This window comes from Protopterus annectens, chromosome 1.part1, assembly GCF_019279795.1.
Source record: "Protopterus annectens isolate FY-2018-M chromosome 1.part1, PAN1.0, whole genome shotgun sequence".
In the NCBI taxonomy this organism is placed as follows: Eukaryota; Metazoa; Chordata; order Ceratodontiformes; family Protopteridae; genus Protopterus; species Protopterus annectens.
In genome coordinates this window covers 301,143,437-301,165,980 of record NC_056726.1, presented here as the reverse complement: position 1 = coordinate 301,165,980, position 22,544 = coordinate 301,143,437, and the positions used below count along the sequence as shown (strand labels likewise).

Genomic DNA, 22,544 nt, shown 5'->3' with positions numbered 1-22,544 from the left:
GGTACATAAACAAGCAGGGAGGTACACATTCCTACCCCCTCTGCAGACAAGCAATGACCTTATGGGACACAGCATTGGCTCTTCAAGTTCACCTGCAAACACAGTTCCTGCCAGGAAAAACAAATACTCTGGCAGACGAACTAAGCAGAAACCTCATGGATCCCCACGAATGGAAACTGGATCCACAAGTCTTCAGCATGATAATAAGGAAATGGGGATGCCCAGACCTAGATCTATTTGCCTCTCCTCTCAACTGCCAATTGCAGAGATTTTGCACAAGGACTTATCATATGCAAGCATGGAAAGTAGACGCCCCTATCATTCAGCTGGAAAAATCTAACAGTGTTTGCTTTTCCCCCACTGCCTCTCCTTCCCAGGGTACTCCTAAAGGTCAGACAAGAGAATCCAAAAATTATTCTGATTGCACCAGACTGGCCACGCCAGCACTGGTACCCAATCCTAAAGAGCGTGTCTCAAGGCCCAGCATGGATTTTACCTCAAACTTCTTACTTGCTGACCCAACAAAACAATCAGATCCTGCACAGCCAACTCAGGACCTTAAATCTGGCAGCATGGTGGATAATGTAGCCATTCCGAACACTCCTCTTTCAAAAGCTGTTATGGATGTCATCTTGGAGGCCAGGAGGCCCAGTACCAGAAAATCTTATGCAGAAAAATGGAAGAGATTCTGTGCTTGGAACCAGGAACAAGGCATTGACATGTGTGTACCAAATATCCCTCAGATTTTACAATACCTAACTGAGATGCTGAACAAAGGCCTTTCTTTCTCGTCAATTAAGATTCACGCCTGTGCCATTTCAGCCCATTAAAACATGGAACCATGTATTTTTTCACATCCTTTAATAAGGCAGTACCTCAGAGGGGCCAAAAGCATTAGGCCTGCAAGGGGAGCACCAATTCCGGCCTGGGACCTCAATTGTTTTGGAAAAACTCACACTGCCTCCTTTTGAGCCAGCATCAACAGCAGATACAAAATTCTTATCCTGGAAAACAGCTCTGCTCCTAGCCATAACCTCTGCAAGGCGAGTCTTGGAGTTACAGGCACTCATGGCTGTGGAACCTTTCATCATCTTTCATCCAGACAGGGTTTCTCTGAGGACAAAACCCTACATTTATGCCTAAGGTGGGTGTCCAGTGTGGCCCTCAACCAAACCATTCACTTGCCTACCTTTTATCCAAATCCACAGAACAAGGGTGAGAAAATTCTCCATTCTTTGGACATACACAGGCAGCTACGCTTCTACTTGGACAGAACTAAAGCTTTCAGAAAGACTGAGCAACTTTTAGTGTCTTATGCTGCAGGGTCACAAGGAAAGGCTATCTCAAAACAGACTATTTCAAAATGGATAGGCCATTGCATCCGTTTCTGCTATTTTCAACACGGCAAATCAGTGCCTAAGGGCATCAGGTTTCATTCCATCAGAGCAGCAGCCACTTCAGCAGCCTTCCTCAGAGGAGCACCAACCAAAGATATTTTAGAGGCTGCAACTTGGAGCTCAGTGCACACCTTCACAATGCACTACCACTTACCTCTTTACTCTAAGTCCAGAGCAGGCTTTGCCACTGCAGTTCTGTAGGACCACATAGCCTCTCCTAATCCTATTTAGCCCAGCCACCCAACCTCAGCTTTGGGATTCTACCCGAGAGTAATGACTGCAACAGTGAAACACGATGAACATAGTATAGTTGTGTACCTACCATAAATGTAGATGTTAGTGTATTCACTGTTGCAGTCCAGGTTACCCACCATCCCCCTTGTCTTTGTTGGGACTTATCTACACTACTCTATCCTATACAACCTATTTGGTGTATTTGCTTGTAGATGAAAGAAATGTTATTTTTGTGCATGCAATTTTATTGACATATTTTTCAGCCTACCATTTGGGGGCACCTGACATCTGGGGCAAGAAAAAATGAATAAAATGGCATCGGCTGCATCTTTTATACCCCTGGCGCACTGACGTCAGGGAAGAGGTGACAGCAACCGACGCCGGACCTAGACTTTGGAATTCTGGCCGACTGAGGGTAGCCTGCCAGCAGGATAACCCAAGAGTAATGACTGCAACAGTAAATACACTCTAACGTCTACATTTATGGTAGGTACACAACTGTACTTTTTGCCTCTGAACTCTGCCATGCATGGCATTTTTTTCCAGTCTTATGGTTGAGTCATGAACACTGACTTTAACTGAGGCAAGTGAGCCCTGCAGATGTTCTTCGTGTTTCACTGTTGCAGTCATTACATTTGGGTTATCTGCTTGCAGGTAGCCCTCACTCGGCCTAATTAACAAAGTCTTGGGTCCTTCGTCAGTTGCTGTCCCTTCTTCCATGACGTCAGGTTGTCAGGGGTATAAAACATGCAGCCGATGCCATTACATCAGTCTTTTTTGCTGTGCGGTGCCCGAAGCATTTCGCAAGTGCCGGTCGGCCGACTCCTGAAATTTTTGTTTTCGAGTTTCAGAACCGAATTCTTCAACTAAAAGCCAAGTACCTGGTTGGGGAAACTTTTTCTTGCTCCTTACTGATGTCAGTAAAAGCTAATAATTGCATTACTTGTGGAAAGCAAATACCTCATAAAGATTTTCATTCGTACTGTATTCCTTGCCTAGGCCCTGACCATGACGTACTTTGGTGTCAGTTTTGTGCCTTATTTAATCAGCGCACTATCCGTCGTCTGTATATTTTCGTCTCTAAATATTTTGGTTCTCTGTTTGATTATCCAGAAATGTCATCAGTTAGCCACCTGACTAACGGGATTCTGAAAAAAATGCAAAGATAAAGACAGAGACGGGCCGTCTAGGTCCAAAACTGCCGACGATGCTTCTCCTAAGCCAGTCGCCAGTTCACCGATACTCAGTGAGGCGCTTTCACAGCCCTTGATACCTGCTACTTCAGATTCGCAGGCCTCTACTGAGACCCTTTCGGAGTCCGGTATGCCGCAAGCTGCTTCAACTATGGAACCCGTGGATGTCTACCTTGGATGGGTCCGGAGCCACTGTGCAGGCACTGGCTTCTGAGGGTGTATTCAGGCCTACAGACTTGCATATTAAACAGACACCTCCTTTACTTAGGCCTAAATCAAGAACCATGTCTAAAAAAGTGACGCCCAGGCCTCTATGCCTAAAAAAAACAAATAAGAATGTCTGAAGATCTAATAACTGTAATCCGGGGTAGCCAACCCCCCCCCCCTTCTTCTAAGAGGCCTAGGACTGAAGTTGATTATGAATCTTCTGACCAGGATTCTGTTTTTTCTGATTCTTCTGATGATCTGGATTTACCCTTACCTACTTATGAAGATTCTGAGGCAGAGGACTCCATTCCCTCTGCTTCCCTTCCTGGGGATTTTTCTTTTGGGGAAACCTTACATACTCTAAGGGAGCATTTCCACTGGGAAAGCCAGGATTTTTCTGATTCAGAAAAGAGCCTACTAAGAATTGGTCCTTTCCAGTCCCTTCCAGGTCCTCTCAAGCCAAACCCAGACAGAGCAAAAACCCCAGGTTTCAGTCCCAGGGGACTCTCAGAACTAAGCAGTGGCGGGGGGGCCTCCACTTCCAGATCTGGAAATAAGACCACCCCCCCTATGGTAAACGGTCTCAATGACTTTCTTTTAAAATTCCCAAGCACTTATCTTTTGACTGCCCTTTGGGGGGAAAGATTGCTGTTCATGCAAAGAACTGGGAACTCGTAACCCAGGACAAATGGGTTTTAAATATAGTGTCCCAGGGTTACAGATCATTTCCACACGTTGCCAACACCAAATGGGTGGCCAGACCTGCCCCAAAATCAGTGGGCAGAGGCTCAAGAACCAGTACTTTCCCTCTTAAGCATGGGGGCTATTCAGCTGGTACCAGAAGAAGAAAAGGGACAAGGTTTCTACTCCAGACTTTTTGTGGTACCCAGAAAAGACAAATCATGGCGTCCAATCCTGGACCTGTCTACTCTAAATACCTTTCTGGAGATTCCAAAATTCAAGATGCTGACTCTTCACCAATTACTTCCTATGCTAGGCAAAGACGCCTGGTTGGCAGCACTAGATTTAAAAGAAGCATACCTGCACATCCCAGTCAGGGAATCTTGCAGAAGATACCTATGCTTCAAAGCAGGCTACATGAATTATCAGTTCTCTGCACTGCCTTTGGCTTGTCTACTGCCCCCAGGATATTTACAAAGTGCCTGGCTCCAGTTATTGCATTTTGCAGGCAAAGAAGTATTCAAATGTACCCTTACCTGGACGATTGTCTAATTCAGGCAGAAAGCCAGGGCATACTTTTGAATCATCTGGCATTTGTAAAAAGGGTTCTAACTTGTCTGGGGTACACGATAAATGAAAATAAATCACAACTGGTACCCTGTCAACAAATTACATTCCTGGGAGCAAGCTTGAACTACCCAGATGGCTTACCTCACGCCAGAGAAACAAATTCATTTGGTAACCTATTTCAAATAAGTGGCCACAAAAACCCTGCTATCTGCAAGACAAATACTGCAAGCCTTGGGGTTCATGGCCTCCTGCATTCTTCTAATTCCATATGCAAGACTGCATATGAGGAAACTACAGTGGTATCTAAAGTCTATGGAGTCAACATTCTCACAGCCTGGAAACAATGATTCCTGTCACACCTTGCCTATGCCTGGAGTTCCTCTGGTGCGCAGAGGCCTGCCACCAAAAGAAGGGACTACCTTTCACACCACCCCCTGCTGCCCAAACCCTAACTACAGATGCATCAGACTATGCATGGGGGGCTCACCTGGCAGGGAAGTGCATTCAGGGCAAATGGAACCCAAGTCAAATGCTCCTACATATCAATCAAAAAGAAATGCTAGCTGTACAGAATGCTCTGACAACCTTCAAGGACTACATTCTTCCAGGACAACTAATGGGTAAAGATGGACAACACCATGGTTGTGTGGTACATAAATAAGAAGGGGGGTACAAATTCTTAACCCCTCTGCAGACTAGCCATGGCATTGTGGAACACAGCCTTGAGCTACCAAGTGCACCTACAAGCTCAATTCCTGACAGGAAAATTGAATACACTGGCAGATGGACTAAGCAGAAACCTCATGGACCCACATGAGTGGAAACTGGAACCAAGGATTTTCAACATGTTGACAAGCAAATGGGGGCGCCCAGATATAGACCTGTTTGTCTCCCCCCAGAACTACCAATTGGACAAATGTTGCACAAGGACTCCCCACAAACATGCTCTGTCCTTCAGCTGGAAAAACCTATCAGTCTATGCCCCACCCCCCCGCCTCTGCTCTCCAAAGTTATACAAAAGTCAAACAGGACAAACCAAGGATGATCTTGATTGCTCCAGACTGGCCACTGGCCACGCCAACACTTGTACCCCCTCCTGCGCAGTGTGTCTCGGTCATCTCCATGGCACCTGCCTCAGACCCCTTCCCTGCTGTCTCAGCAGGAGAACCAAATTCTGCATTCCAACATTGAACCTTGCAGCCTGGCTAATCGTTTAAATTTTTATCATCTCTCCGCAAACCTGTGATGGATGTCATCTTAGAGGCAAGGAGACCTAGTACTAGAAAATCTTATGCTGAAAAATGGAAAAGATTAGTACTAGAAAATCTTATGCTGAAAAATGGAAAAGATTCTGTGCCTGGAACCAGTCTCAAGGGGATGAGCACAGCAGTGCCCAATTTACCTCAGATTTTGCAATACTTAACTGAGATGTTTCTCAAGGGCCTGTCCTTCTCTTCCATTAAACTCCACGCCTCAGCCATTTCAGCTCATTATAGTACAGAACCTCCCCTTGTCTCTCATCCTCTGCTCAAGCAGTACCTCAGAGGGGCCAAAAACTTGAGACCACCCAGGAGAGCTCCAACCCCTACATGGGACCTTAACTTTGTATTGGAGAAACTCACTCTACCTCTTTTCGAGCCAGCTGCTACTGCAGACTTAAAATTTCTTTCTTGGAAAACAGCTTTCCTTTTAGCAATCACTTCAGCTACAAGGATATCTGAATTACAGGCTCTTATGGCAGTGGAGCCTTTCATCATCTTTCATGTGGACAGGTTGTCACTCAGGACCATTCCATCCTTCATACCCAAGGTGGTATCCAGTGTGGCTCTTAATCAGTCCATTCATTTGCCAACTTTCTTTCCCAATCCACAGAAGAAAGGGGAACGGATTCTGCATTCCTTGGATGTGCACAGACAACTTGGATTCTACTTTTGGACAGGACTAAACCTCGAAGAAAATCGGAACAATTGCTGGTAGCATTTGCTGCAGGGGAAGAGGGGAAGGCTATTTCAAAACAAACCATTTCTAAATGGATAAGCCATTGCATTCATTTCTGCTATAAGCACCATGGAAAAAACCTATCCCCAGGGGATCAGATCTCACTCCACCAGGGCTGCTTCTACTTTTGCTTCCTTTCTACCAGGGACATCCTAGAAGCGGCTACTTGGAGTTTTGTACGTACTTTCACCAAGCATTATCTTTTGCCAATTTTCTCTAAGTCCAGAGCTGGCTTTGCCACTGCTGCCTTGCAGGGCCTTATTGCTGACTCTAATGCTGTATAAACTCCTCCTCCCAACCATAGTTTTGGGAATCTACCCAAATGTAATGACTGCAACAGTGAAACACAAAGAACATAGTACAGTTGTGTACACTTACCTTAAATGTAGATGTTCGAGTGTATTCACTGCTGCAGTCCTGGTTACCCTCCCTCCAGCCCCCTAACTTCTTCTGGCTATACCTGTATTTTCTTTTACTATGCTTAAACGTCTTTTTGGTGTATTTGCTTTTTGTTGGTGGTATACCTGTGTGTTTTTGTTTATTTGCTCCCCATTGGGGGGACACCTGACATCTGTGGCAAGAAAAACTGATGTAATGATGTTGGCTGCATGTTTTATACCCCTGACGTCATGGAAGAAGGGACCGCAACCGGCGCAGGACCCAAGACTTTAATCAGGCCGACTGAGGGCAACCTGCAAGCAGATTACCCAAATGTAATGACTGCAACAGTGAATACACTATAATATCTATATTTATGGTAAGTGTACACAACTGTACTTTCTCCCACCATCGGATCCCGTCCCTGCCCCCATGGAATCTGTCCTTCAGGTCTCTCGTCTTCCATCTGGACTGCCAGTGTTGCAAAGCCCCCAACCTCTTCCCACCATAGAACCCAGTTTTTCTTCTGACTCCTCCCCAGCATATCCCACCAAGGAGGTCCCATGAAGGAAGAAGAGGTGTAAAATGAGACCTGGATTCCCTGCAGGAATAGTCAATACAGACACTGACTTAGGGGAAGGGTCTGCCAGATATCCACTCGACTGTCTCCTTTGCCAGGCGGGTGGATGGTTCTCCCAAAGGCTGAACCCAGAGGGGTCTGTGCTCTTGGAGGGCTTCGGCACTGGTCCTTCTACATCCTGGGTGTCCCCCCCCCCCCAGCAGACCTTGTTATCAAGTTAGTTTCTACCAGGGCATGGAAGGATCTGGATGCATAGTGCCCATACTCAAAAGGGCTGACAAGATCTTAAGTGCTCCCTCGGACAAACCCTACTGGTCTAAGGGGATCCTGGTAGATGCCGTTGTTGTCATGGCAGCTGCCAAAAAAGAACTAGGTCAGGAGAGCTTCTCTGTCCACCCCTTAACTGGGAGTCTAGGGCTTTGGACAGGTTCAGCAAGAGGGTTTACACTTCATCCACTTTTGCGTTACAAGCGTTGAACTGTTTTTATCCCATTTTACCAGGCCACAGAGGGACTTGATCAAGGAACTCTAACTTGGTCTCTGAGTCAGTGTCTGAAGAGGAGCGCAAGATGTTTTCTTCCGTAATGGCCCCTTTCCAGTCAATTTCTAATTCGTCCATGAGGCTGATTGCCCGTGTGGCTGAAGGCAGCTCTAGGGCTGCCAGTTCTGCCTTTGCCATTGAGCATCATGCCTGAATCCGGCTGTGTGACTTTGCAGAACTTTTCAAGGTGTCATTTGTCAGTACACCCTTTGATGGTTAGCCTCTTTTTGGCCCCACAGTTTGAGACACACTCCCACAGCAAGAAGGATGGGAAGACCTTGCCTGCTGTCAGAATCCGTTTTTCCACTCCACAAAGATCCTTTTCCAGGAATCGAAGTGGAGGGCAAAAAATTGTGTTCTGGAAATCTCAACGTCCTTTTCAGGATTCTTAGGGTGACTTTTCCCCAGAGGCAGGGGGTAAACATTGCCCCAGGGGCAGAGGGGGTCCACAGAATCAAGGGTCACAGGATTCCTCCTCAGACCCTTTAGTGCTCCTGAAGGGTTGTCTGACTGTCATGGGACACTTATTCATGCACCCAGAAGCCTGGATAGCAATCAAATGATCAATGGGTCCAAAGATTTGTATCCAGAGGATGCTCCATTCCCTTATTAAATCTTCCCAAACTGAAAATGTACCTCCCAGATGTGCCACCCAATCAGAGGGAGGCAACAGTGGTAAAAATTATAAAGCTGTTCCAAAAAAGTCATCCAGGAGGTCCCTCCTGACCAAGCCGGTTCGGACGTCTACTCAAGGTTTTTTTTAGTACCAAAGAAAACTGGGGACCTAAGGCCAATCTTGGATACAACATTCCTGAACAAATCAGTAAAACTCAAATCAGGATGGTCACGACCCAATTCATCCTATCCCTTCTGAAGAGGGACAAATGGCTGTGCTCAATAGACCTGAAGGATGCATCCTACCATATCAAAATGGAGAGGTGCTCCAAAAGGTATCTTTTTTTTCAGGCGGGGAGTCCGTCATTACCAGTTCCGATTGCTTAACACAGCCTCCAGGGTGTTCACCAAAAGCATGGCAGTAGTTGCACCTCATCTCGGATTGCAGGGATTACAAATGTTTCCGTATCTCAACGGCTGGCTCCTAACCCCTTCAACCAGGCATCTAACCATTCAAGCCAGGGATTACCTGTAACAAATAGCTCCCACTCTCGGCATAACTGTAAACGCACAAAAATCGCACCTCACTCCTGTTCAGATAGTAAATTTTATCATAGCTTGTTTGGACACAACCATAACTATGGTCTTTCTATTTCCAGACAGGGTGGCCACGCTGAGATTTCACATCTCTCAAATCCTAGCAATCCCATCTCCTCCAGGGAGACTAATTCTACTGTTCACATGCTTACACATGTGAATCCTACAGTGGACGTTACCAGTTTAATGGTCGTTAAATCAGCATCCTCTGATTTGCTCTATAAAACTGTTGAGGGTTTGCAAAGACTCTCTTCCCTGGTGACTCCATTCTCTGGAAGTCTACCAGGGTTGTCCCTTCTTTCTTTTCCTGCCAAGCACCACATTGACCTTGGACGACTCCCAGTTGGGGTAGAGTTCCATTTTCTGGGACAGACTGTCCAAGGCACGTGGACATATCAAAAGACCAAATTGCACATCAGTGTCCTGGAGATGAGTGGTTCTTTGGCACTGCAAGCACTACACAGCTTTCTTCCTCTGGGGACTGTTGTAGTCCAAATGGACAGGATATCATTGGTATGGTATATCAACAAGCAAGAAGGAACCAGATCCTACCCACTGTGTTGAGAAGCAAGGAGTATGTGGCAGTGGGCAGTGACTACCAACTGCATTCTAGTTGCAGCGCACATTCTGGGGGAGTACAGCATTCTAGCAGACAGGCTCAGCAGAACTGTACTGGATGCTTCATGGGTGGTCTCTGAACCAGTTAGTGGCAAACATGATCTTCCAAAAGTGGTTTTGCCTCTCCCCTCAACAACAAATGCAGCAAGTTCTTTGCCCTGATCCTCTCCTCAGAGGACAGCCCCTGAGAGATGCTCTAGTCAATGCTGGTCTACTCTTTGCATTTCCACCTTTACCCCTGATTCCCAAATTCCTTCAGAAAGCTCATTGGTTGAAGAGCAGCGTAATCCTCATTGTTCCTTTCTCGCCTCACCGGGTTTGGTTCACCTTTCTTTTGGTGTCTTCTACTTTGCCATGGACTCTGGAACCTCTTCCGGACCTGTTGTCCCACCCCTTGGGACAGACTCAAGGTTTAAAATTGCATGGTTTCTCCAGTTCCAGTGATAGCTAGACATTTCAGACTTTCATCCCTGGTCCAGCAGATCATGATATCGGCTCACAAAGTAGCTAGTAGGGAGGTATACAAGAACAGATGGAAAAGATTCTCTATTTGGGCTCAGCAGAAGTTGATGGATTTTTTTACAAGCTCTTGTTCCTGTGATTTTTAGACTTCCTGACCTTTCTCTTCCAGAACAGAGCCAACTATTCCACAGTGAAGGTTCAGATAGCAGCCATTTTCGCATTTCCACATTGTGGAAAACTCTGCTTCGTCCAGACTCTGTCCTCCAAAGATACAACCCTTCCTTGGGATCTTAGTTTGATTTTGTAAGCCTTGGTTCTTCCTCCTTTTGAACCAGCAGCTAAAATGGATCTGAAGTTTCTCTTCTGGAAAATGGCCTTTTTGATCATGATTATATCAGAGAAAAGTGTTTCGGAGCTCCACGCTGTCTCTGTTAAACCTCCTTTTTCCATCTTCCATAAAGACAGAGTTTCCTTATGGACCGATCCATTCTTTTTACCTAAAGTGGCCACAGTAGACAGTATCAATCAGTCCATTCATCTTCCTGTCTTCTTTCCCAATTCCTAGAATAAGGCAGAATGCACACTGCATTTTCTGGGTGTTCATAGGCAATTATGTTTTTATCCGAACAAGACAAAATCTTTTAGAAAATCTGACCAGCTGTTTTATATCTCTCTCAGAAGTGAAGAAAGGCACAGCAGATATTCTTCGTGTTTCACTGTTGCAGTCATTACATTTGAGTAATCTGCTGGCAGGTTGCCCTCAGTTGGCCTGAATATCAAAGTCTTGGGTCCTGCGTCGGTTGCGGTCTCCTCTTCCATGATGTCAGGTCGGTAGGGGGTATAAAGCATGCAGCCGACACCATTTTATTCAGTCTTTCTTGCCGCGCGGTGCCTGAAGCAGAAGCAGTTCACCAGTGCCGGTCGGCCGACTCCTGAAATTTTCACATTCGAGTTTCAGAACCGAAGTCTTCAATTAAAGTTAAGTACCCTGTTGGGGAAACTTTTTCTTGCTCCTTACTGATGTCAGTAAAAGTTAATAATTACATTACTTGTGGGAAGCAAATACCTCATAAGGATTTTCATTTGTACTGTATTCCTTGCCTAGGCCCTGATCATAACCTGCCTTGCTGTCTGTTTTGTGCTAGATTTAACCAACGCACTATTAAGCGTCTGTAAATTTTTGCTTCAAAATATTTTGGATCCAGATTTAATTACCCTGAAATGTCGTCGGATAGCAATCCGACTACCGGAGTTCACAAATAACGCAAAGAAAAAGACAGAGACAGACCGTCGAGGTCCAAAACCGACAAAGAAGCTTCTCCTAAGCCAGTCGCCGGTCCGCCGGTACTCGGGCACTTTCGCAGCCCCTGATACCCACTACTTTTGAGTCGCAGGCCTCTACCGAGACCCATGTGGAGTCCGGCATGCCGCGGATGTCTCTCCCTCGGATGGGTCCGGAGCCGCTGAGCAGGCACCGGCTTCTGAGGGTGTTTTCAGGCCTCAACATTTCTTTATAAAACCGACGTCAGCTTCAAAAACAACTTCTAAGTCTAAAAAACCGACTCATGAGCCATGTGCTCAGGCCCCCATGCCTAAAAAACCGATGATCAAAATGGCTGAGGACTTAATTACCTTGATCAGGGGTTCCCAAACCCCCCCCCCTGCTAAGAGGCCTAGGCAAGACACTGATTATGAATCTTCAGATCAGGTTTCTATTTCTTCTTATTCCTCTTCTGATCAAGAATTTTCTATACCACCCTATGAGGATTCAGATGCAGAAGAATCCATTCCATCTGCATCTCCTCCTAAAGATTATTCTTTGGGAGAAACCTTGCATACTTTAAGGGAACATTTTCATTGGGAGAGTCAGGCTTTCTCCGAATCAAAAAAAGAGGCTTAGGGATTTCCTTCTTCCTCAGCATAGGCCTTTGGTTATACCTCCTGTATTAGACATTGTTGATGTGTTTTCGGAATCAAGCATGGCTCCTGATTCCCTACCTCCGGCTCCTAGTAAGCCAGACAGATATTACAGGGTTCCTGACTCCCACAAATTTTTATTAAAAAATCCTGCTGCTGATCCTGAAACAGTCTCACAGGGCTTTACAGCATGGTACTCTGTTTGGTAATAAGGCAGAAGAGGTTTTAAAGAAAATGGAAGACAAAGCTAAATTTATGCAAACTGTAAAAGATTTCTTACAAGTACAGCCACCCAGATTCAGTAGGCATTGGCCTACTAAACATTGGTCCTTTCCTATATCCAACAGAGCCACACAAGGCAAATCCAGGCACTCAAAAGGCTCTAGATACCAATCTCAGGGTTCTTACAGGTCAAAGCAATGGGGTTGCCTCTACCTCCAAATCTGGAGGAAACAAGGCACAACCCTACAGTAAGCAGTCTCAATGACTTCCCTCTACCATTACCAAGCATTTATCCTTTGGCAGCCCCCTTGGGGGGGGGGAATTAGCACTTCATGCGCAAAATTGGCAGTTAATTACCCAGGACAAGTGGGTATTAAACGTAGTATCCCAGGGGTACAGATTTCATTTCCATACTTTGCCAATTCCAAACGGATGGCCAAATCCGCTGCAAAATCAATGGGCAGAGGCTCAGAAACAAGTTACGTCCCTCAAGGATATGGGGGCTATTCAACCAGTACCAGAACAGGAAAAAGGACAACAGTTTTATTCAAGACTGTTCCTGGTACCCAGAAAAGGCAATGCCTGGTGTCCAATACTGGACTTATCGATTTTGAACATGTTCTTGGACATCCCAAAATTCAAAATGCTGACTTTACAACAGCAATTGCCCATGCTGGTCAAGAACGCTTGGTTAGTGACTCTAGACTTGAGGCATACCTGCATATCCCAATAAGGGAATTGTGTAGAAGATACCTCCGCTTCAAGGCAGGCTTTATGCATTACCAATTCTCTGCACTGCCCTTAGGCTTATCTACTGTGCCCAGGGTATTTACAAAATGCCTGGCACCAGTAATCGCATTTTGCAGACAATGAAGCATACAAATCTATCCTTACTTGGACGACTGTTTCATTCAGGCAGAAAACAAGGACATTCTTCTTCAACATCTGGTGTTTGTAAAAAGGCTTCTAATATGCCTAGGATACACAATAAATGAAAAGAAATCACAACTGGTACCCTCTCAAAAAATTACATTCCTGGGTGCAAGCTTGAATACAACTGCCCAGATGGCTTGCCTTACGCCAGGCAAACAAAGGCAACTGACTATATACTTCAAACAGATGGCAACAAAAACCCACGTATCTGCAAGACAAATTCTGCAGGCTTTGGGGTTCATGGCATCCTGCATTCTACTAATTCCATATGCAAGACTGCATATGAGGAAACTTCAGTGGTATCTAAAAAGTTTATGGAGTCAACATTGTCACAGTCTGGAAACAATGATTCCTCTTATTCCCTGCCTACAACAGGAGTTTCTTTGGTGGGCAGAGACATGTCACCAGAACAAGGGACAGTCTTTCACTCTACCCCTGCCACCCAACCCTAACTACAGAAGCTTGAGACTATGCTTGGTGCCCACCTGGCTGGGAGATGCATTCAGAACATATGGAGCCCAAAACAAATGCATCTGCATATCGACCAGAAAGAGATGCTAGCTCTTCAGAATGCCCCAACAGCCTTCAAGGACTTACTTCATCCAGGACAACTACTGATAAAGATGGACAACACCACTGTTATGTGGTGCATAAACAAGCAGGGGGGTATGATGAAGTCGTTTTATCGATGAAAACGTGTTTGTGCAACTTATTGTGGCGTTAGTGCAACCTTTTGTGGCATCAATAAACCTGTTGGATTTGAGCTGCCTTATTGTGAGCTGGGTTTGTATCGAGTGGTGGTGGTTACTGGACTGGTTTGCTGTTTTGGGATTTTATCGTGATTACAGCGTTTTTTCTTTTTTTGGATTAAGCAGGGGGGTACACATTCCTACCTCCTTTGCAGACTAGCCATGGCATTGTGGGACACGGCCTTGACTTACCAAGTACGTCTTCAAGCTCAATTCCTGCCAGGAAAATAAAATACTCTGGCAGACGACCAAAGCAGAAATCCTATGGACCCTCACGAGTGGAAACTGGATCCACAAGTCTTCAGCATGATAACACAGAAATGGGGGAGTCCGGACATAGATCTATTTGCCTCTCCCCAAAATTATCAACTGGACAATTTCTGCACAAGGACTCATCACAGACAAGCATGGAAAGTGGATGCCCTATCCTTCAGTCGAAAAAATCTTTAATTCGGAAAAATCTTTCAGTCCACGCCGTTCCTCCTCTGCCTCTTCTCCCAAAGGTCTTACTAAAGGTCAGACAGGAAAAAACAAAAATGATCCTAATTACCCTGGACTGGCCTCGCCAGCACTGGTACCCAATTCTAAGGAATATGTCTCAACTCCCTGCTTGGTACTTGCCTCAAATACCTCATCTACTGCCTCAGCAGAACAATCAAATTCTCCACAGTCGGCTCCAAACCCTGAACCTGGCAGCATGGCTGATCATGTAATTATTCAAACACCACTTCTCAATAAATTTGTGATGGGATGTCATTTTGGAAGCCAGAAGGCCTAGTACTAGAAAATCTTATGCTGATAAATGGAAGAGATTCTGTGCTTGGAACCAAGCACAAGGAACGGGCACAGCAAAGCCAAATATTCCTTAGACTGTACAATACTTGACTGAGATGCTTGACAAGGGCCAATCTTTTTCTTCAATAAAAATCCATGCCTCTGCCGTCTTGGCTCATTACAACACGGAGTCTCCCATCTTTTCTCATCCTCTGCTAAAACAGTATCTTAGAGGGGCCAAAAATTTAAGGTCTCCCAGAAGATAACCAACTCCTGCATGGGACCTTAATTTTGTGCTGGAAAAACTCACCCTGCCTCCTTTTGAACCAGCCGCTACTGTGGATATAAAGTTTTTATCGTGGAAAACCACTTTCCTTTTGGCAGTCACTTCAGCAAGAAGGGTTTCAGAACTACAGTCCTTCATGGCTGTGGAGCCTTTTATTACATTTTACCTGGACAGGGTGTCCCTCAGGACCAATCCTTCCTTTTTGCCTAAGGTGGTGTCCAGTATGACTCTTAACCAAACTATTCACTTGCCAACATTTTACCCAAATCTGCAGAACAAGGGGGAGCGGATTCTGCATTCATTGGACGTGCACAGACAACTAAGATTCTACTTAAACAGGGCCAAGTCTCTAAGAAAGTTTGAGCAACTACTGGTGGCATTTGCTGCAGGATTATAGGGAAAGGCTATATCAAAGCAGACTATTTCTAAGTGGATAAGCCACTGCATTCGTTTCTGCTACTTGCATCATGGTAAACCGGTGCCCAAGGGAATCGGGTCACATTCCACTAGGGCTGCCTCTACCTCAGCAGCCTTCTCAGAGGAGTTCCAACCAAAGACATTCTAGAAGCTACTACTTCATACTTTTACAAAGCATTATCATTTGCCTCTCTTCTCTTAAGTCCAAGGTAGGCTTTGCCACTGCAGTTCTGCAGGGCCTTATAGCCGCTCCTAATGCTATTTAGTTCCAGCCTCCCATTAATAGCTTTGGGATTCTACCCAAATGTAATGACTCCACAGTGAATCATGAAGAACATAGTACAGTTGTGTACACTTATCATAAATGTAGATTTTCGAGTGTATTCACTGTTTCAGTCCAGGTTACCCACCTGCCCATCCCCCTTTTTTCTAGAGTTTCTCTTTCCTTCAGTATTTTCTAAAGCCTTTGTGGTGTATTTGCTTTTAGATGAAGGTAAAGTTTATGTTGCTGAAATTGCATTTACATATATTTTGCTGTTTATTTATATGTGTGTGTGTGTGTGTGTGTGTGTGTGTGTGTGTGTGTGTGTGTGTGTATATATATATATATATATATATATATATATATATATATATATATATACATATTTTTTTTTTTGCTCCCCATTTGGGGGTCATCTGACATCTGGGGCAAGAAAAACTGAATAAAATGGCATCTGCTGCATGTTTTATACCCCTGACGACCTGACGTCATGGAAGAGGAAACGGCAACCGACGCAGGACCCAAGACTTTGATATTTAGGCCGACTGAGGGCAACCTGCCAGCATATTACCCAAATGTAATGACTGCAACAATGAATACACTCTTAACATCTACATTTATGGTAAGTGTACACAACTGTACTTTACTAAACCTACATTGGCCCGATGGTTGCGGAATTGCATTTCCTGTGTTTATTCATCAAAAGGTATGCCTTTGCCAGGGCGTGTCAAAGCTCATTCAATGAGATCTATGGCAACTTTTCAAGCCTTTTCCTCGAGAATGTCTTTTGATGATAGCCGTGCAGTTGCCTCTTAGTTAAGGTCTAATACCTTTATTTGTCATTACAATCTAGACATCATTTCCAGGAATAGAGCTGCCTTTGTTTCTGTGGTGCTTCGGAATATCCTTCCATAAGGACCACCCTAGGTTCGGTGTAGCTGGGGACTGTGTCCCACAGGTAGAGGAATGAATGAAAATTACCACATCAGATAAAGAAGTTATGTTCTGTGTTGTCTATTTTCATTCTTCGTCTACCTTCCCGTCCTCCTTCCCCCTGGCCTTTTTTCCATGTAGACCTGATGGAGTTAGTTTCCTGTAATCCCTGGGTTGATCTCATGAAGCCTTTTTCTTTGTATTTATCTATATAGATGTCTTGGCTGTATGAATTTTTGGCAAACTCGATCTGAGGTATTCTGGGGGAAGGAGGCATTATGGGATGGAGAGGAGGATCTTGAGCACTGAATCTTGAGCCTGGAAAGCGGCTGAGTGGGATCTGAGGGCAGATTCAAAAGCCACAGGTCAAGGAATAATGAACATAGACAACAGAGATGGAACATTATGATAAGAACAATAACTTTTTATTTTAACTATAGATTAATTTTAGAGTATTCTGATTGAATGATGTTTTTCCTTTCCCAAGCCCACATTACAGTGTTGGCATACAATGGGGCACATGTTCCCATGGCTACTCTTTTGCTGAAAGTATTCACATTCAAAGAATAAAAAAACTATATTGAATATATAATATAATTATATTGAATATATATTTCTTATATTGAATGCCGTTAATGTTGAAATCTGTTAACAGAGCCTCATTAGACATATATAAGCCCTTGTTCATGGGTAATACAAGAGAAGAAATCCACAACATCTACAGAGGCTGATGTAAGAATTCACTTTCTCTCATTCTCTCTAAGAAGTGTCAGTCTCTTAGCGAGTAATTATCCAATAAAAACATTTTAGTCTATGGTCTATTTTCTTTGCAGTTTATTCAGTCTTAGACTTCTGATAATGCAGTAGGCCTCAGTGGGGTCCCTCCACTCAATATGGACTTTAGGTATTGTAGAATAGTGTGTGTGTGTGTGTGTGTGTGTGTGTGTGTGTGTGTGTGTGTGTGTGTGTGTGTGTGTGTGTGTGCTGTACCTTTTAAGAAGCATTTCAAGGTCGGCAAGTGCATATAAATAGCAAACACGTTCTAGCTTCACTGCCATTTTAAGAGTGTAATAGCTAGTTTGTTTATAAGTTTATCTTTGTTAATGTTATTAAACTTTAGTCCTGATATGTTTGTACATAATAAGACTGCTTGAACAGAACCCACAAAGACTTGTCTATTTTTTTCCTGACTAGACGAGCGACATTGTGTCAGAACCAGGATTCCAGAGACTGAGTTTGTGTTCTGAGGTGCAGAGTTAATGGTGAAGGGAAACTAAGAGAAACTAACACAAAAAAGGGCCAGAAATGAACCAAACGTAATGAAATCTAGTACGAACGATTTATTTTATGGGGGGGGGGGGGAAGATAAAACGTAGTATTACAAGGGCACAAATCGAGTTATTAAACAAGCAAGAGGCGCAAAAGGTTTATTGGTTAAACAAAATGCTTAAAATTTGGGGTATTTGATAAAATGATCATCAGAAAAGCACATCAGGAGTTCGGAATTACCTTGGACTTGCAAAGCGAGCATGCTTAGAGTAAAACGAGCACAAGAAAAGTATAATGGGCATGAAAAAAGATTAAACAAGCAAAAAATATATAATAAGGGCAAAAAGGGCAAAGCATGAATAAAGCAAGGCGAGTACATGTTTTTTGGCAAAGTACTATGTTTTGGCATAACTGCTATTTCGCATTGTATTTAGGGTATAACTAGAGGTATTCAAAGTATCTCAGTGTGTAAAAATGCTTACGGTGTATGCTTATTACTGTACATGTATTCCGAAGAGTGTTTGCAAAGTGCAACTATTTCTTGAAGTACAATAAAAATACTGCCATTTCGGGTGTGTCTGTTTACAAAGTGCCGCCATTACAGAGTGTTTCTTGTATTGTAAAGAGTTGTTTAGCAAAGTACAGTTGTTTTGGGGAAAGTTTCAGTCTGCTGTGTACTATTTACCTGCAAGTGCAATTACTTTGAAATGTTTCTTACTCTGAGCTTTTTCTACCTGTACAGTCAAAGAAAAGTTGCAGCCCTAATACCAAATGCCACTGTTTTTTCTGTCTTGGATGCAAAAAGTTCATTTTGTCAAGTGATGCTTGATCGCAAATCCTCATTACTAACTATTTTCAGTACCCCGTTTGGCAGGTATAGATTCCCCAGGATGCCATTTGGAGTAAATTCTGCAAGTGAAGTCTTTCAGTATGTAATGGAGCAAAATTGTTCAGGTTATCCTTGTGCCATAATAGTAAATGATTTATTGGTTGGAGGGCAATGGTGGTGCAGAGCATGACAGAAACCTTAAAGTTCTAGACAGAGCATGTGAAGTGAACTTAAAGCTTTATCTTCTGCAGTGCAAATTCAGACTACCTGAAGTTACATATGTTGGTCATTATTTACTGGCACTGGCTTGCGACCAGACCCGTCCAAGAAAGCAGCCATTCTTGAGATGCCAGCACCAGATAATGTTCAAGTTGTATAATATTTTGTTATGGTCAACTATTTAGGCACGTTTGTACCAGACTTCAGTGAGTTGACAATGCCTTTGAGAGAGCTGATGGCAAAAATGTTATGTGGTCTTGTTTGGAACAACACCAGAGAGCATTTGAAGATCTTAAGCAGAAAATTGCCACCCCACCTACATTGTTACTATGATGTTAATACATTAAGTTATTATGATGTTAATTGGCTAGTAACTTTCCTGTGATTCTTCAAAATTTGGTCTTGGCGCAGTTATTCTGCAAGAAGGCAGACCAATAGCCTATGCATCTAGAACTTTTACCCAAAATGAAATGCAGTATGCTGAAATTGAGAAATAACTTGGCAATAGTATTTACATGTTCATAGTTTCATGATTGTATATATGGATATGGTCGAGCTATTCAGATTGAAACTGATCACCAACCTCTAGTTACTGTTCTAAAGAAGCCTCTGGATTCAGCTCCAGCGAGATTGCAAAGAATGATGCTCAAACTGCAAAAGTACAACTCCAAAATAATCTATACAAAAGGCGAAATACAAAGGAACAGCTTAATGCAGAGACTTTGCACTTTGATGTCATGGAAGTGTGTAATAATTTTTCTGCCATGAGATTTGGTGAGGTGAGAGATTATACAAAGACTGATCCAATTTTGCCAAAGCTCAATTACTACAGTAATGTTGGATGGCTGTCGAAGCAATCTAGTGTACCAACTGAAGTGCAAACTTCTTTTCCTTACAGAGATGAGATTTTGATAGAATATCGCATTATTTTCAAAGGTCCTAAAATTATTGTTCCTGCTTCCTTACAACATGAATATATCCAGAGTTTGCATCGTGGTCACCCAGGTTCTGAATCTACAAAAGAAGGGCGAGAGAACTAGAATTTTGGTCTTCTGTAGAAAAAAGACATTGATAACGTACGTACTTCTTGTTCAGTATGCAATGGTACTAAACTGCATTTGCAAAAAGAACCACTTCAGCCAAGTCCGGTTCCTGCACTACCTTGGTTAACAGTAGCCACTTCTATATATTTGAGTGGAGCAATCAGCATTACTTAATGTTGGTAGACTTGTATTCGAACTGGTTTGAGATTGATATTAAAATCTCCTTTATCCATTCCAGTGTTGGCTTAATTGGAATACTTCTGGTACTTTATAAATACAATGTTCTGTATATTGGTGGTGGTTCTCCTTGAAGAGTTTGCATCCAAAAACTTGGTCTATTTCTTGAACCCCCCCCAATCATGCCTTTCTGCTTTGATTTGTCATCTCCTACTTGCGTTATGTATTTGAGCCTTATCTGCATGGCTGTAAAATATTCCTTCAAATCAGGTGGACCTAAACCACCTTGCTCTAGGAGCAACTTACCCCTACTTCATTTATGCTTTTTGTGCCAGGGTTAGTCTCACTAGGGCATTGTCTTCTTTTCATTGGAGACCTAAGATGGTACTCATATTGACTAAGGGAAATTTGACCAGGCCATCGGGGAACTTCCTGAACTCGTTCACATTATATTTGTGCATCACCACTTCTAGGTGGATAAAGAGGGCTGCTATTGACTTGGTTTTGAGGGATCCTAGATGGAGGATGCCATAAGATGTAGAGCAGTGTGCGTTTTGGAAGAAGCCGATTGAGAGATGATTTGAAACCAATGGAAATGAGGAATTTATTGTAACGGGGTAGATTACTAACACAGGAAGGACCGTTTGTTACTAAATTTGATTGAGCAAAGTGAACTGGAAAATGAAAAAGAAGCAAGCTGGAGTGAGGTAGTAGAGCATGATATGGATGAAGAAGCAGAAGAATATAGTGGTGTCAATGGTGAGTCTACTTTGCTGCAGAATGCCGTGGGGTTCTATTCCGACACCAGGAAGTTGGGATTGCTGACACTGCAGTGCAGGATAAGACGGCGCTGCAGTCCTGATTGTGTCATCCTTCAGATGAGATTTTAGACTGAGGCAGATAGATCCTGCCTGAGTTGGTGATAGCTCATTTGGATGTATGATTCCATGACCCCTATCGAACAGTAGGGGTTCTTTATTGAAAAAAAAAATTACTTGTATGCATTATTTACTAATTGATATTATTTACACCTTTATACAATATAAGGCAATTTTGTCAAGCACTCCCCCCACCCTTTTTTCCAAAGCCAATAACGTATTTTCTTTAGAATTTGTGCCAATATCCATTTTCCATTAAATTTAACTTAATTAAATCTCTCCATCCATAATGTCCATAAAATATTCTATCAATTTTCTTCACTTTCTTTTCATAATACCCATATTCTAACATATCCGTGTTTATATGTTCTACCTTTTCCAAACCTTTCAGCATTTTATTTTTACATATTTCTTCCCATAACCCCTTTACTCTATCATGTTTAAAAAAAATGATGTCCTTCATGGATGCATCTGCAGTCATAACAACTGGGTTGTCCTGTCGTCAGGCAGCCCTTCGGTCGGCCGGATTCCAAAGTCCGGGTCCGGCTTCGGCTGATGTCGCACTTCACCCGACGTCATCTCTGTTGGTCTTCGGGTATAAAGGCATCAGCCGACGCCATTTTCCCCAGTCTTTCTTGCTGCGTGGCGCCCAAAGCAGAAGCTGTTCGCAAAGGCCGGTCGGTCAGATCCAGAGATTACTACTTCCGAATACTACTACGAAGACTTCTAAAAGCTAAGTACCCCGTTGGGGACTCTTTCTTGCCTCAGCCGATGTCAGAAAAAGTCAATAACTGTTTAACTTGTGGGAAACAAATACCTCATAAAGATTTCCACTCTTACTGTTTGCCTTGTTTAGGCCCAGACCACGACGTAGCAGCCTGTTCAGCCTGTGCCTCATTCAACCGACGAACGCTTAGGCGTCTGTCGGAGTTTGCTGAACAGTTTTTCGGCTCAGATTTTGCGTACATTATGCCGTCGGATCCTCCGACTACCCAGATTGTTAAAAAACGCAAAGAAAAAGACCGACACTCGCGGTCCGCGGTTTCGGCCGAAACCATGGTTAAGCAAACATGAGTGTCTCGGTTTCGGCCGAAACCGAGAAAACTGATCAAAGCACAGCTGAATCAATGACTACTACTGAGGCTCCTGCTACCTTACTTGAAACGGCCTCAGAAATCTTACCTACAGTGGTTACTAGTGACTTATCAGACACCATCCCTTTGGATGTCTCTACCCCAGCACGTGGTGCTGCTAGGCCTCCTGCAGCCATGTCTATCAAGGCCTTTGCCAGGGCTAAAGCAGCCAAATCTACTAAAACAGTGCCTGTTAAGCCCCCCTCTACTAGGGCCACTTCTAGTTCCCAAATGCTTACTCTGGCAGAGGATTTAATATCCTTAATTAGGGGATCTCAATCTCACCCAGACAGGGCCTCTCAGCCCCCAGAAAAGAGACCTAGAGCAGAGCCCCCCCAGCCTGTGTCCTCTGATGATTCCGCAGAGGACTCTGATATTACAGACCAGCCAGAGGCTCAGTTCTCCAATTATGAAGACTCAGATGCTGAAGAA

The 22,544-nt window shown here is 43.8% G+C and overlaps 1 protein-coding gene across 3 annotated transcripts in view; it reads left to right on the top strand.

Annotated features, from left to right (window-relative positions):
* Window positions 1-22,544, top strand: part of TCF20 (transcription factor 20) — a 2,163,179-nt gene that overhangs the window by 129,466 nt on the left and 2,011,169 nt on the right. The window lies entirely within an intron of this gene.